Source organism: Marmota flaviventris, chromosome 8, assembly GCF_047511675.1.
Source record: "Marmota flaviventris isolate mMarFla1 chromosome 8, mMarFla1.hap1, whole genome shotgun sequence".
Classification (NCBI taxonomy): Eukaryota; Metazoa; Chordata; class Mammalia; order Rodentia; family Sciuridae; genus Marmota; species Marmota flaviventris.
In genome coordinates, this window is record NC_092505.1 from 96688571 (window position 1) to 96705396 (window position 16826).

At 38.2% G+C, this 16826-nt stretch overlaps 1 long non-coding RNA gene across 1 annotated transcript; it reads left to right on the forward strand.

Moving 5' to 3' along the window:
* Window positions 1-14464: 14464 nt before the first annotated feature.
* LOC139706789 (uncharacterized) lies at window positions 14465-16320 on the forward strand. The gene is made up of 2 exons (XR_011708435.1): window positions 14465-14799; window positions 15591-16320. It is a non-coding gene; the product is annotated as an uncharacterized lncRNA (long non-coding RNA).
* Window positions 16321-16826: the final 506 nt, after the last annotated feature.

Genomic DNA, 16826 nt, shown 5'->3' on the forward strand with positions numbered 1-16826 from the left:
CCTCTGAGCAACATCCCCAGTCCCTTTTTATTTTATTTTGAGACAGGGTCTTGCTAAGTTGCTGAGGCTAGGCTTGAACTTGTGATCCTTCTGCTTTAGCTTCCCTCTTAATTAGAATTACAGATGTGTACCACCATGCCTGGTCTTTGTTTTTTTTTTTTTTTTGTGGGGGTACTGGGGATTGAACTCAGGGGCACTCAACCACTGAGCCACATCTCCAGACCTATTTTGTATTTCATTTAGAGACAGGATCTTATTCAGTTACTTAGTGCCTTGCTGTTGCTGAGGCTGGCTTTGAACTTTCGATCCTCCTGCCTCAGTCTCGTGAGTTGCTGGGATTATAGGTATGCGTCATGCCTGGAATTTGCACCATTTTGATTATAGTGCTTGTATGTTCTTTTCTTTGGTATCAGGGATTGAACCCAGAAATGCTTAACCACTGAGCCACATCTCCAGCCCTTTTTTATATTTCGTTAGAGATGGGGTCTCGCAAAATTGCTGAGGCTGGCTTTGAACTCGACATCCTCCTGCCTCAGCCTTCTGAGTCACTGGGATTACAAGTGTGCTAGCACTTGTATAGTCTCCCATCCAAGTACTAACCAGGCCCGACCCTGCTTAGCTTCCGAGATTAGATGAGATTGGGCGCGTTCAGGGTGGTATGGCCATAGACAGCACTTGTATATTCTTTTGAAAAAAATTTTAGTTGGTTGCTGTGGTGCATGCCTGTACTTGCAGTGACTTGGGAAACTAAAGCAGAAGGACTGCAGGTTCAAGGCCAGCCTCAGCAATTTAGCAAGACTCAGCAACTTGGCAGGACCCTGCCTCAAAAAAAAAAAAAAAAAAAATAGACTGGGATATAGCTCAAGGGGTAAAGTACCTCTGGGTTCAATCCATCATACCAAAAAAGTTTTTGGTGTTTTTTTGCTGCACTATAATTTTACATAATAGGGGGATTCATTAATCTATATTCGTAACGCACATGACATAATTTGATCAATCTTGTTTCTCAGTTGCCTTGGGAAATTCACTTATACTTGAGTTTCTATTCCTACATGGTAAATAGTGGTTATTAAGATCTGCTTTTCCTTTTTCCATCCCGCCCCATCTTTTTCTTGTAGCAAAACTGAAAACTCTACCACTGAGCTCCATCCCAGTTCCTTTTTTAGTTTTTATTTGGGGACATATTTTCACTAAATTGCCCAGCTGTCCTGAAACAGGGTCCTCCTGCCTCAGTCTGGGATTAAGGCATGTTGAGCAAGATCTGCCTTTTCTAACTCACAAAGATTTGTAAAGCTTAGATTAGGCCAACCATGTGGATGTGCATGGCTATGCAAGTTCATGTTACACAACTCATTTCCTTATAAGAAATATTTTCAGTCATCTTTTAATATGCTGAGAATGAGAATAAAATAAATCCATCTAAACCTATCAAAGTGGTCTGTGCTGATCTTAGGATGTTGGATGAAGCAGGAAATACAAAGAATGATCTGAGGAAGAATGAAATTCAATCAGCCAGAATACAACTAGTCAAAGCCTTTAATTAATTATGGTTAATTTTTAAAAATTGACACTAACCCCCTCAAATTCCTTAGATTATCATGAGGCTAATACATTGTTCATCCACTTACATTTGTGGCCACATGAAGGTAGTGTGAAGATAGTGGAGGGAAATATAGAAAGTGTGTTGTCCTCAACTTGCTCTGCCACTGCTGTTGTGCTGTTGATTAGACTTGCTCTGGTATCCCCTGCCCCTGGACTGTATTGTGTGAGATTATAAATATTTTTATTGTAATGATACCCCTTCAGTTGGGGTTGTTATTTGCAGCCTAAAGCATCCTAACCTATACATTAGCCTTTATTAATCTTGCATTAGGTAATCGCAATTTTTTTTTAAGAGAGAGAGAGAGGGAGGGAGAGAATTTTAATATTTATTTTTTAGTTTTCGGTGGACACAACATCTTTATTTTAATTTTTTTTTTTTTTTTACTTTTATGTGGTGCTGAGGATCGAACCCAGTGCTCTGCGCATGCCAGGCGATCGCGCTACCGCTTGAGTCACATCCCCAGCCCAACAATTCTTTATTTTCATCAGATAGGCTTTCAGGGAACATCTTTGATCTCTTTCTGGCTAGAACTAATACTCAAGAGCCCAGTGCTTCATAGAAGCAGCAAGCAGAAGAAAATAGATTAAAAGAAAAAAAAAAAAGCTGTTCTAGAATAAAAAAATTCATCCACAAACTGGTTGTGGTGGCTATAATCCCAGTGACTCAGGAGGCCGAGGCAGGAAGATTGCAAGTTTAAAGCCAGCTTTGGCAATTTAGCAAGGCCCTAAGCAACTTAGCAAAATCCTGTCTCTAAATAAAATATAAAAAGGCCGGGGATGTGGCTCAGTGGTTAAGTGCCCTTGAGTTCAATCCTTGGTACCAAAAATAAACAAAAAACCTCATCCACAACATTATTCTGTCATTGTGTTGACCTTCCAGTGGCTGACTATGCTTGCCTGGACTTAGGTATGTTTCTATCCTTTGTTTCTTATATTGGTGTCCTTGAACTGGGCCATAAATTGTCAAAATCTCTGCTTCTATTTGATGTTTCCTGTCTGGACTCCCCTTTTCTAAATCACCTTGTCCCATTACTATCCCGCCCCAACGAGGCACATTTTATTTTGAAGTTTAGCCCTAAACCTAATATAGAGGATGGGTCCTAATGATTGCTGAATTGTTTCAAACCCCTGGGCTGAAGTGATCTTCCCACTTCAGCCTCCCAAGCAAGTGGGACTACAGGCATGCTCCACCACATCCAGCTCCCCCTGCTCACTTTTTTTTTTTTTTGATACCAGGGATTGAACCCCAGGGTGCTTAACCACTGAACCACATCCCAGCCCTTTTTATATTTTATTTTGAAACAGGGTCTCACTAAGTTGCTAAGGCTGGCTTCCAACCTCTAATCTTCCTGTCTCAGCCTCCTGAGTCTCTGGGGTTATAGGCATGCACTACTTTAACCTAGGTATAAACTGCCCTATTTTCTCTTGCATTCTTAGTTCTATTCATCTTAGCATCCTGTTTCCTGACTCAACAATTGACACAACTGTGCATTTCATACCTAGGAATTCTGCTGGTTCCATGTACAAGAAAGTAGGATATTATCATGCTAGTACTATTCCAAAGCCTTTGAAAGGTTAAAAAAAATTGCATGAGATAAAATGACGCAGAATTAGAGTGGGTCAATTGATTTGCTAAGCTCCCATAGTTGATGATGGTAGTGATAGGGTCAACTCCAACTCTTGGCTGTTAATAACCATCCTTCCCATTTTTTACTTGTTTGTTTGTTTGTTTATTTTCATTTATGGTCCTGGGGATTGAACCCAAGGATGCTCTACCACTGAAATATATACTTAGTCCCTTTTATTTTGGGACAGTGTCTTGCTAAATTGCCTAGGCTGGCCTCCAACTTGGGATCCTCCTGCCTTGTCTTCCAAATTGCTGGGATTGCAGGCATGCACCACCATGCACAGACATTTCTTACTTTTAAAATGGGGATAAAATTTTAATACTTACCTTGAAAGACTGGCCTTATTAATTTTTTTTGAAAAGTAAACATATGGCCAAATACTCACTTCCTATGCATTATCCTAGAGAAATGAAAGCTTAGGTTCATACAGAAACCTTCACACGGTTATGCATAGAAGCTTTATTTTTAATAGCATAAAACTGGAAACAGCCAAAGTGACTTTCAGTGGGTGAATAAACTGTATTAGACCCAACCTTGACATATCATTTGGAATAAAAATGAACAAACTTGTTACGTACAGGCAACAGCTTGGGACATCTCAGGCATCACGCTTCCATTTGATCTGTATGACTAAATACAAAAAAAGCTAGTCACATACATTCACATGCTATACAATTCCCTTTACATGATATTTTCAAAATGACAAAATTGTTGAGATGGAGAACAGATCAGTGGTTGCAGGGGGATGAAGTTGGCAAAGGAAATGGAGAGGTGAATTTAACTATAAAGAGGCAAATGAAATAGTTTGGTAATTTTATTGAGTGCATTGTTGGTTATATAAATCTACACATGTGAGAAAATGACAGAGAACTATACACACACAGTGTATCAATATGAATTTCCTGGTTTTGATATTGTGCTAAGTCATGAAGGATGCCTTCATTAGGGGAAATTAGGCAAAGGGTATTTCTTTATGTTATCTTTGCAATGTGTGTGAAGCTGTAATTATTTCAAAATTAAAAGTATCTTTATTAACAAGATTCCTAAAGCACAAGAAGTAAAATCAAGAATCAATAAATGGGATGGATTCAAACTAAAAATCTTCTCGGCAAAGGAAATAATCAATAGGTGAAGAGAGAACCTATAGAATGTGAGAAAATCTTTACCACATGCACCTCAGACAGAATATTAATCTCCAGGTTATATACAAAACTCAAAAAACTTAACACCAAAAAACTAACCCAATCAATAAATGGGCTAAGGACACTAATCAGAAGAAGAAATACAGTTGATGAACAAATATTTGAAAAAATGTTCAACATCTTTAGCAATTACAGAAATGCAATTCAAAACTACTCTAAGATTTTATCTCACCCCAGTCAGAATGGCAATTATCAAGAATACAAGCAACAATAAAATGTTGGCAAGAATGTGGGGGAAAGGGTTCACTCATACATTGCTGGTAGGACTGCAAATTGGTACAACCATTAATGGAAAGCAGTGTGGAGATTCCTCAGAAAACTTGGAATGGAACCACCATTTGATTCAGTTATCCCATGCCTTGGTTTATACCCAAAGGACTTAAAATCAGCATATTACAGTGATACAGCCACATCTAAGTTTATAACAGCTCAACTCACAATAGCTAAACTATGGAACCAACCTAGGTGCTCTTCAACAGATAAATGGATAAAGAAAATGTGAGATACACACACACACACACACACACACACGATGGAATATTACTCAATCATCATATGAAATTGTGGCATTTGTCAGTAAATGGATGGAGCTGGACAATATCATGTTAAGTGAAATAAGCCAATCCCCCGAAAACCAAAGGCTGAATGTTTTCTCTGATATGCAGATGATAATTCATAATAAGGAGGCAGGGAGCTAGGGAAGAATAGTTACTTTAGATTAGGTAGAGGGGAGTGAAGGGAGGGGAGGGGGCATGGGAGTAGGAAGAATAGTAGAATGAACCAGACATTATTATCCTATGTACATATATAACTATATGACCAGTGGGATTCTACATCATGAGCAATCAGAAGAATGAGAAATTATACTCCATCTATGCATGGTGTATCAAAGTGCATCCTATGTTCATTTATAATTAATTAGAACACATTAAAAATGCTTTATCAAAAAAAAGTAGCTTTATTTCCAGACATGGTGGTGCACATGTAATCCCAGTGATTCTGGAAGTTGAGGCAGGAGGATCACAAGTTTGAGGCTAGCCTGAGAAACTTAGTGAGACCCTATTTTTTAATTTTATGACTTAAAATAAAAAAAAAATAAAAGGACTGGGGATATAGCTCAGTAGTAGAATACCCTGAGTTCAATCCCTAGTTCTTAAAAAAATATTCTTTATCTATTTATCTCTTTCTCTATTCCCTCTTTCCCAATCCATCTTGTCACTCCATCAAGACCAGGCAATATTAGATTCATTGTTTTTCATCCCCTTTAGTCTGAGCATTCTCAAAGTCCTGTCTATGCCAACTTTGTATGGCATCTCTCCTGTCTCATGGCCCTCCCCACACTCTCTGCCTCTGTTCTGGGTCAGTCTCTCTAGTATTAGCTTTTGCAATAACTCTGCCTGACCTTCTCTCCTGGACCTACCTTTCACAGTGCTGGTGAACTTGGTAAAGTATAAATCAGATCCTATTACTTCACTAAACAAAAAAATGATGGCTTCCTAATACCTATAGTTTCTAATCAACTCCTCACAAATAAGAACCTTCAATTCCTGTTCAGTGCTCCTTGTAGGGGCAACAGATCTAGAAGTCTAGATACCTGACTTATGATGGTTTAACTTAATGGACCGTTCAAATTTTATGATGGTGAGGAGTTGATAATATTCAATAGAAGCTGCATTTGGCATTTGGAATTTTGATTTTTTCCTGGGGTAGCAATATGTGGCATGGCACTTTCTCCTAATACTGGGCTGCAGCAGTGAACCACAGCTCCCAAACAGCCACAGGATCTGTACTGTGTTGCAAAGCCATGGTGCTTGATGGGCCATGTATACTCTCCTGGAGGCTCATCTGCTCCCCATTTTCCATAGATTAGTAGAGAGCTGGCTCAGCAGGTCAGAGTTAGCTCATCAAAAGAGTGGGCTGATTCCTGTCCCTGTGCCTATGCCAGAGACCCTTCAGTTCTATCAAGGCCACTTCTCTGACCAGGAGTGTCTATGTTATACAGGGGCAAAGATGTTTCCTGATACCCTTTAGAACCACGTGGGGCAGAACCTCTTTCTAGTGGAAAGCTTGGGATAATGAGAGTTCAGGGGATTGTGAGCTCTACTTCTCTGCTTGTAAGCTTTCCTTCTATTTATTTTGTGTCTTCCCTGTATGACACTAACCATCTGTATCTGGGACACCTCTGCATGATACTTCCTCACCAGACTCACCTGCAGATGCCTGCTGGCATCCAACAATACTCTGTGATTCTCAAGAAGTGGCCCTTCTCTGCTGGCTCAGCGCTATTCAGTTCACTCTTGCCTTCCTAGATCCCTGCTGTGTCTCTTCAAGCACAAGCAGACTTGCTGTCTTTTATTTTACATATGCCCCTTCATTCTTTCACCAAGGAACTTCTAACATTGCTTTTCAAATCCAGCTGTGAGGTTTGCTTCCCTTTTACCTCATGTAGACTGTGAAGCTCCTTGAAGGATCAGATGGTTTTCTTTTTCATTTTGTATTTCTGATGCCTGTGAGAGCCTTGCATATAGTTGACATTAAGTATACATTTGTTAAATAAACAAATAAATTGTGACCTGCATAAGGATGTTTTAATATAAGATCAAAGTTATACCGGTGTTTGTTATGAACATCTTAATGAATACCTTAATGAAGGCAGTCAAATAAGTCATAATGTTTAGAACCTGAATCACTGATAAAGGAAAATTTGGTAGCAAAACTCTAATTTTTAAAAATACTGGTTTCCCTGTACACACACACACACACACACACACACAGTGCAGACTGTGTGATAGGCTTTCATGCTTGACCTAACACACTGTAAAGATTAAGGTCTCTTTTCTCTTCACAGACATCTATGTTGGGGGCTTGTCCTGCACCATCCACATGTCACATTTCACATCTGCTTCTCTCAACTACGAGAAAGCTGACACAGGACATGGCATGATACTTGGCTGTTGACAGAATTAAATAAGTATTCTCCAAAGGGAAAAATACTTTTTTATGTGCAAAAACAACTGAATTTTGGCCATCAAATCATTTCCTCCAGCTCTGCACCAGCTGCTAGAACAGAGACAGGTCATTCTTCACATTGATTGATCTGGAGGCTTAGAACTCTGTCTCCTATTACTAGTTGCAGAGTCTGGAGGTGGCTGGACTCCCTGACTCAGATGCATTGCTTCTGTGGTAGCTTTTTGCCCTAAAGTGGCTTGAGTATGTAGTATTAAAGGCTTAAAAAGGCTATGTGGTAAAAAAAAAAAAAGTGTATTTATAAGTAATTCTAAAGTTAAAAACTGACTTGGTTATGGGCACTTCTAGTGGTTTTATGAGAAAACAACAAATTGATTAACGTCAAGTTAACTTTTGAAATGAAATTAAGACAATTTAAAAAGAATATTTAAAAATATTACTTATATTTCTATTCCTTCATTGTCGTAGCTGATATAGTGGACCAAATGGAGACCAAGGAAACATGATTTGCTTTCAGCCTTTAATAAAAAATAAGAATAATTATCCATAGTGTAGCAAATATATATATATATATATATATATATATATATATATATATATATATATATATATTTTTTTTTTTTTTTTTTTTTTTTTTTTTTGGTTTGGCACTGGGGTTTGAACCCCAGGGTGCCTTACCATCGAGTTACATCCTTAGCCCTTTTTATTTCTTAATTTTGAGTCAGGGTCTCATGGAGTTGCTCAGGCTGGCCTTGAATTTATAATCCTGCTGCTTCAGCCTCCCAGGTCACTGGGATTACAGGTGAATGACAGTATGCCCAGCAGGAAGAAATGTTTTCTGACTCATTTTACTTTCTATTTTGTTTAGTTCTCAATTACTTTATGAATACTAAATAGCTATAGAAGTAAGAAGAAACTGACTATTTTCTTTAGGCCACTTTTTCCCCCCTTATGATCCTTCAAAACCTCAACAAGGCTGAAAACTTTTGGTTTGGCCATTTTATGTTTTCTCAACAGTAGATGGCAATATCTGTTCACCTGTAGCAAAAACTCCAAGCACACTGAGTAACTATAGACTTGGATTTTTTTCTTTCCACCCTGTGGAGGGAAATCGGTCTATTTAAAATTGTAAATTGAAGGCAGAAACAGTTTGCATGTCAGTACGATCTTACTTTTGAAATTTTGATTGAAGAGGTACAAAAGTATGTGAATACATGAAAACTATGCGTCCTTTCACTCCAGGGTAGCCAGGCAGGCGGCCCCAGAGAAGGCTGCTGGATGCGGGTGAACAAAGGGAATAGAGAGGTAGACGGGCTGAGGAGAGAGCAGGAGAGGTTAAGCTAACAAGTTTTAGTTAGTTCTGTTAAAATTTATGTTCAGCTCTTATTACATACCCATAGAAGGGCTTTTGCTTTTTTTTTTTTCTTTTTAATTCCAAAGTATGGTTTTGCTTAGACTTTTTAAAACTTTATATATATTTTATTGTATTTTCTTTTTTCCTTATTTTTATTTTCAAGAAATACAATACAAAATAAAGAACCAGAACCTTGCCAATTTTCTACCCAAGGCCTGCCTCTATTTTTATTTTTTCCTTCTCAAAGTAGAAGTGAGGAAAGAAAGGGTCAAGGCTAAAATCTAAGAGGTTTCTATTAGATCAGATCCTCCTTTTGATCCCCTCAACAGGGTCAGTTACACTTTGTAAAGTAGATTCTAGTGTTGGTTTGAAGTAATGCTTCAAAAACTTCAAAAATCACAGCTGTTGTTTTTTTTTTTTCTTCTTAATAGCTGCTCTACTAGTTAAACCACTTTACTTTTGTAGAACAATAAACAAGGGTTTTTCTTTTTTGGTAAAGGAATTATATGCATTCTTATCTATCTTACCATCTAGAATCATCTATGTCTTTGAAAACTATAAAGTGTTGTATTGTGCATTATGATGAGAGAATGCTAAGGTACCAGAACTCTGTACCTTTTGTTTTGGAATTTCCATAATGAGTGTTAGCATTCATTAACATCTATTATTAATATGTAACCTCTGGTACTAAGTGGTTTGTTTGTAGGCTGTAACTTTCAGTTTCATGTTTTAAAGCAAGTCACCCATTGTCGGTATTGTTCCATTGACAGTTTGCTCTTGGGAAGACTGTGGATGGGAAGACAGTTGTTTTCAGACAACTATTAGGAAGCATGGCAAGTATCTGCACTGCATTACCAAGCCTGGCACCATATGCAAAGCACAGAAAAAGAAAAGATGAGTTATATTTGGTGGTATCAAATAGGTATGGTTTCCATAACATTCTGCTGATCAAGACTTCAAAGATTTTTATGGCTTGCATTGATATTGGTTCAATTTTCATTAAAAATAACTTTTTATTTTTTTTTTCTGTAGTTGATAATCAGTCTCTCAGAATTAATGTATAGGATTACAATCCCTTTGGATTTATTTTTTTTAAAGGACAAAGTGATTCATTTTAAGACACTAGATTTTAAAAACAAATGTTTTGAGGAGTCAAATGGGACTAAGATATAACCTATTTCTAAGGTCAGTCTGTGTTGGCAGCTGTTGATTTCAGTAGAAAATTCCTCAGGATTCTCAAGATTTACATTGATATTTGACTTCCTATTAGAGAGCAGGTCCCATGAAAGTCTGTGAGTCTGTCTCTTTCTCATTGTTTAAGAAGGCTACAGCATGTATGATTTACTGAATATAAGTAGTGCATAAATACAGCAACCACATTCCATGAAGTTTTGATGGGTTAATGGTCAAATGAAGGGAACTATTTTGGCTTTTTCTTGGTGGATGTTTTCCATAGAGTGTTTCTCTCATTATTTCCTGTGAGGTGATGGGTTTCACAGTGGAAGCTTACTTATTTTTAGGATCACTGAACATCTGGCCAGTTTTACTATTTAATAACAAGTCTTTCTTCAGGCAAAGAACCAAATTTCATCATTTCTTTCATCACATTAATATGCCTGTAAATGAATGCATTATGAGATCTACTATACTTAGGAAATCTATAGTGGATATGTATACCTATGTATTTTTCATCATAGGAAGCAGCTTGAATTTCTTTGTAATAATGGAACTCTCATTTATCTTGTTTCACAACAGCCTTTTGCTGTTCACCTAGTTTTATGGCCCTATGTACAAAGATAAGTGTAGACTCAAGTACAGACCTTATGATTGTAGGCTCCCCCACATCAGAATGTATTAAAGGTTCAGTTTAATATTATGCATCTGTAGGAAGCTTTGAACAAACAGAGCATGATGGTTGTGAGTGTGAACTGGCTAATTTCTCTTCCATTCCATTCACTCTTATCTCAAATTCTCCAAGGTGGGACTTTTATCTGCATGTTTCCAAGAAGGTGTTCAATTAATAACTGAGAAGAATTAAGGCTGATATGATCATTTCCTGTCTTAATTTAACTCTTTTAAGTGGACTGCTGAGAGGGAAAAGAACCATTTTCATTTTTTAAAAAATTCCAGGTTTATTTTTTATTGTATTTGTCATGTCACAGATTGAATATTTTCCTTTCAGTAGTGTATCACAGGCAACTTGATATTTGATCACTTACTCACATAACATGCAAACTTAAATTTAGATGAAGAATTTTTAAAATGCTGATTTGTAATCTCTGCAGGTCTGCTCAAACCACAGGTCCCCTTCTCTCTTCAGTACAACTACTTCCTGTTAAGATGTCCCCATTTGATGCCTTTACGTATTATCCCTCCCAAGTTTTCTGCTGTAACCTGAAACTTGTGTATTACCTTTTTTTCCTGTCTTCCCTGGGTGCTAGGCCTTCTGGGTTCTGCTTTTAGTTTTCCATCAGATGTTAGAGAGCTGGGAGGAAGGAGAGCTAGTGCAATCAACCCGCAGCTAGGACTCTCCACCCTTGAAGATTTAATTAAAGGGACTCAACCTTTCATCCAATATGAGATGAAATATGAGGCAACCTTGCCACCTTTCCCCCCTCTCTTAGGCCTTTTGGAGGGATCTTGTGTGCCAGACCTAGACTCTTGTATTCTACCTTTCTGGAAGTTTCTGGAAGTCTCTTTCTCCATTCTACTTTATCCTACTCTCTGTGTCTTCTGCCCACTTCCACATGTATCTTCTTGCTGCACTTTGTCCAAATCCCTTCAGTGCTTAAACTCCTGTCAGTTCAGGGTTCTGTGTGTAGTCTCTGTGAGGTTTGGAATCATGAACCTGGACAAACCACTTATAATTGAATTTCAACATTTCTATTCTCCAAAACTCTTCCTGCCACCAGGGAGTTGAGGTCTTCTCTGGCTTGAGACCCAGAGCTCCCTTTTTCCTGGTTCCAAGTTCTCTCTTCATTCCCAGTTAGTTCCAAACCCCACAAATCCTTGTTCTTTTCTTGTGCAGAAGAGTTTTGCTATCTTTGTCTTATTCCTATCTCATTTAAGCTCTGCCCCAAAGATACTTTCCACTGCTGAAAGGACACACCAGGATTCTGTATTTCACCAATAGAAATTGTTCTTTAAGATGAACTCTGCCACTAGCTGTTAACTCGTATTTGTTTAATGTGCTGTGCTAAATGTTAACAGTTAATGGATTAATCTCCTAGAAATATTTGCACGTTCTCAGGGGATTAACCTAAGGAATCCACTAACTTCCTCCACAGAGCTTTGGGACTACTCATGGTCTCCTTTGGTAAGAGGTGTCTAACTGGGAGAGTCTTTTTCTGTCTCCCACTCATTGTTCCTCAGAAGCCAGATTGCTCTATTTTTCTACATATCTTATATTTTTCTTCTCCTTTTTGTTTTCTCTTCAAGCATGTATATTCATATGAATGTGGAGAGAGACCTTTGAAAAGTAAAGGATTTTAAATGAAAGTAATCCTCTTTCTTTGAGCATAAGTAGTGTCTTCTTTGCTAACCCATTTATATGCATTATTTAAACAATCCTGGGAGGACTCTGTTGTGTGAAGGAAGCAGTTCCCTATGAAGAAATACCCTCAAGGTCATATATGCAGTGAATTCAATCTAGATGGGTCTTATTCCAAGTCCTCTCTCTGTCACCATTAGGCTATAGTGGTAGCCAACATGTATCTTTTCTCTGTAGAGCAGTTCATTACATTCCTTCAAGGGCAGTTAGTCCATTAAGTTCAATGCTATTTTTTTTTCTAGTGAGTAAATACAGTATTGTTCAAACAGACACCATTTTTTTTTTATATGTGAACAAGAATCAATTAGTTATGGAATATGTTGGTTGTATGACAAGTTTAAGCCAACAATAAAGCATTGAGATAGCACAATATTGTTTAAAAATTAACCTCAATTCAAAAAAAGGTTAACCTCATTTCCTTTATAAATATGCATTGTGTGTGCATATACAATATAATATAAAATCTATTTCCCCCTTTATTTTCCTGCACCTGCTTGAATGTCAAGAGAGATTTATATGTTCTAGTTATTTGAAAGTTTTTATTTGTTGAATTATAATAATGTGATAAAATTTTTAAAGTAAAATATGAGAGAGCAGCCAATATTACTAATTGAAATGCAATTACTTTGACCATGATTCTACTGAAAAACAGGGATTGTCATAAATACATTTACAAAGTCATTTCATCACAAAAAAGGCTTGTTTTCAAATAATTTATCTAGAAAAAATGTCTAATTAAGATTTTATTTAAAAATTCTCAGTAGATAATGTATTAACATTGTTAAAAATTTAAAGTTTTAAAAAGATATATGATGAAAATTTTCCTTTCTACTTTTGGTTTTCCCTTGTATTTCCTGCTGCCACAGCCTCCTTTTTTCAAGTAGTCACTGTCATAAATATTCATAAATATGGACATAAACATTTCTCCCATCTTACATACAAACACTAGAATATTTAAACACTCTTATGTACCTGAATTTCTTTAATGAACAATATATCATGGAACTTTCCCAATATTAACATATAAAGATTTTTTTCTTTACTTTTCAGCTGAATAATATTTAGTTGTATGATATTTCTTACTTTATTAGTACTCAATTAAAAGACAGTAGATTTGTTCAGAATCTTTTACTATTTTAGACAGTGTTTACACAATTTATCTGGTGTCATTTTGTCCACAGTTGAGTATATCTGCAGGAAGTGTGTATAATATAAGTGTGCATATGCATTTGTAATTTTTTTTTGGTGGTATTGGGGATTAAACCCAGGGGTGCTCTATCACTAAGCTACATACCAGCCCCTTTTTATTTATTTATTTAGAGACAGGATCATGATAATTTGCCCAGGCTGGCTTTGAACTTGCAATCCACCTGTCTTAGCCTCTAGAATTGCTGGGATTACAGGCGTGAGCTGCCACCTAGCCTGACTGCATTTGTAATTTTGATAGTTATCATAAATTTCACTCCATAGGTTCTTTAATGATTTCTAAATATGTAAAAAAAAATAGAGCTAGGATTGGCAGCACATACCTAATCCCAGAGACTTTGGAGGCTGAGATATGAGGAATGAAAATTTAAGGCCAGCCTGGGCCACTTAGTGAGGACTTGTGTTAAAATGAAGAAAGAAAGAAAGAAAGAAAGAAAGAAAGGAGGGAGGGAGGGAGGGAGGGAGGGAGGGAGGGAAGGAAGGGAAGGAAGGAAGGAAGGAAGGAAGGGAAGGAAGGAAGGAAGGAAGGAAGGAAGGAAGGAAGGAAGGAAGGAAGGAAGAAAGAAGGAAAGGAAGGAAGGAAGGAAGGAAGGAAAGAAAGAAGGAAGGAAGGAAGGAAGGAAGGAAGGGAAGGAAGGAAGGAAGGAAGGAAGGAAGGAAGAAAGAAAGAAAGAAAGAAGGAAAGAAAGGAAGGAAGGAAGGAAGGAAAGAAAGAAAGAAAGAAAGAAAGAAAGAAAGAAAGGAAGGAAGGAAGGAAGGAAGGAAGGAAGGAAGAAAAGAAAGAAAGAAGAAAAGAAAAGAAAAGGACTGGAGTTGAAGCTCAGAGGTAGTGTGCTGCTGGGTTCAATCCCTAGTGCCACAAAATAATAATGATACTACTAATAATAGGAAGAAGAAGAAGAAGAGCAAGAGGAGAGAAGAAGAAACCAATGTTCAGTGTTAGAGTCTGTAAACAAGTCAAAATAACACCTGGCATTTTGCCAGGGGAATGTTAGAGTTCGTAAACAAGTCTGGATGGTGCCTGGCAAAATGCCAGAGGGAGTGGTTTGAAAAGTAACAAAAGCGAGCCATTAAGTGTGGAGATTTCTTATTGGTTCAGTGCTGTATCGAGTTTATGCTAATTAGATAAGCTGTGTGGAATGTATAAATACTGCTCCTGTCCTGCAATAAACGGCTCCCACTCCTGCTGTATCAACGTACACAAGTTATTCGTCACCCCCCTGGTTATTCTGCTGCAGCCGGACTGCGGCAGATGGTGGCCCGTTACGGGGAGCCCCGGGACACTCGGGGGTAAGTGACGAAAAAAAGCTGCCCGTCCATAGATAGGACAGGAGCAATCTACTCGTCCCTAGGCAGATAGGGCGAGAGGAAAAATAGCCATTTCGAGAAAATGGAGAAGATTGATACAGTATGTTTGTGTCTTGTTTTGTCTCAGTGTATTGTATTGTCTTTGTGATGAGAATATGGAAGGGGTGAGAAGTAAATTACTAAGGGAAGAAGGCACCCCAGTGGAACCAAGAATAGTTAGGGCATATGTTGATAAAAGCCCAGGAACTCTAGTCAGAAAGAAAAAGAAAGTTCAGAAGAAGAAGGATTATCAGGAAAAAAGTTGCAACAAAAGGCTATTACTGAATACTTTTCGTTACTGGAGGGTGCGTGAAGCGGAGAAGCGGCTACCGAGTGTGCAAGCCGGTCATAACGCAGCAAGGATTTTCCAAGAGGCGGCGGCGACTGGCCCTTCCCCGCCTCCTGGCCGGGGAGCTAGCTCTTCCACTGCCGCGAGCCCAAATCTAGACCTGACCTGGAGGCACAATCTCGCAGGCTCTTGCTCCCTGTGCCCAGTAGCAGTTTGAGTCCGGGACACTCCCCAGGGCCATCTGGGGCTGCCCAGGACGCTACAGCCAACAAAAGACGCTACTGGTGTCCCTGATGTTTGGTCATTTTCAATGCCAATAACTAAGCTACAATGGTTCTCCCACACCTGGAAGCTGATGAGTAATGAGCACTATTAATGCTTATTTCAAATGTAGAAAACCTTGAGATAATGTACTAAATTGTTCAGAAGGTTGTTTTCTTAGTAGAATGCTACAGGATTTTCTTTAGCCATCCGGAGTTCCTGCCTTCGTCCCAGTGCCGGTAAAGACCAAGGTGGAAGAATTTCCAGTGTTGCTGAAAACCGGACGAGACTTCGGCTGAGAACCGGACAAAACTTCAGATCTAGCTAGCTGCCTGCAGAACTTACCTGGACTGTGATTTAAGCTAGCTGCCTGCAGAACTTACCTGGACTGTGATTTACCTGGACTGTGAGTTAATCTATTGAGAGACTGCTTTACCTGGACTGAGACAACAAACTGTAATCTACAACAAATTGTAACTCGGTATCTTTGCAAACGGTGTCATTGCTGGTATAATTTTTCCAAGGGCTTCTTGCATGGAGCCATCAATTGGCTTGGTATTGTGACATTTTGTATCCTCCCTTTCTTTTTGTAGCAGGTTATTTATGGTGTTTCTGTAAAAACCACTATGGTCCTTATTTAAATTAAACAAAAGGGGGAAATGTTAGAGTCTGTAAACAAGTCAAAATAACACCTGGCATTTTGCCAGGGGAATGTTAGAGTTCGTAAACAAGTCTGGATGGTGCCTGGCAAAATGCCAGAGGGAGTGGTTTGAAAAGTAACAAAAGCGAGCCATTAAGTGTGGAGATTTCTTATTGGTTCAGTGCTGTATCGAGTTTATGCTAATTAGATAAGCTGTGTGGAATGTATAAATACTGCTCCTGTCCTGCAATAAACGGCTCCCACTCCTGCTGTATCAACGTACACAAGTTATTCGTTACCCCCCTGGTTAGTTTGCTGCAGCCGGACTGCGGCAGTTCAGGAGTTTCTGTTTTCCCACAATCTTGCTGATAGTGTGTTAGAAAACTTTGGTTTTTGCTAATTTGATATGTGAAAATCTTAGAAGTGTATTATTGTATATTTTTCCTATTATGAATGAGGCTAAATCTCTTTTCATATACTTAAGACCAATGTGTATTTCCTCCTCTGTGAGTTTGGTCATATCATTTGTCCATGTTTTTCTATTGGGTTATTGTTTTATCAATCGCTATTAGAGAGATTTATCTGTCTTAAGTATTGTAAATGTTTCCCCTAGCTCTACTCCTCAGAGGTAACCACTGTTAACAGTTAGAAATCGAAATGAATTTATAGGTTAGTTTGATTTCACCTAAAGCATTTTCAGAATTGCCTTTGTATGTCTCTTGTTTTTTCAAATCCCAATTTCTTTTTTTGGTACTGGGGATTGTACCCAGGGGCACTTAA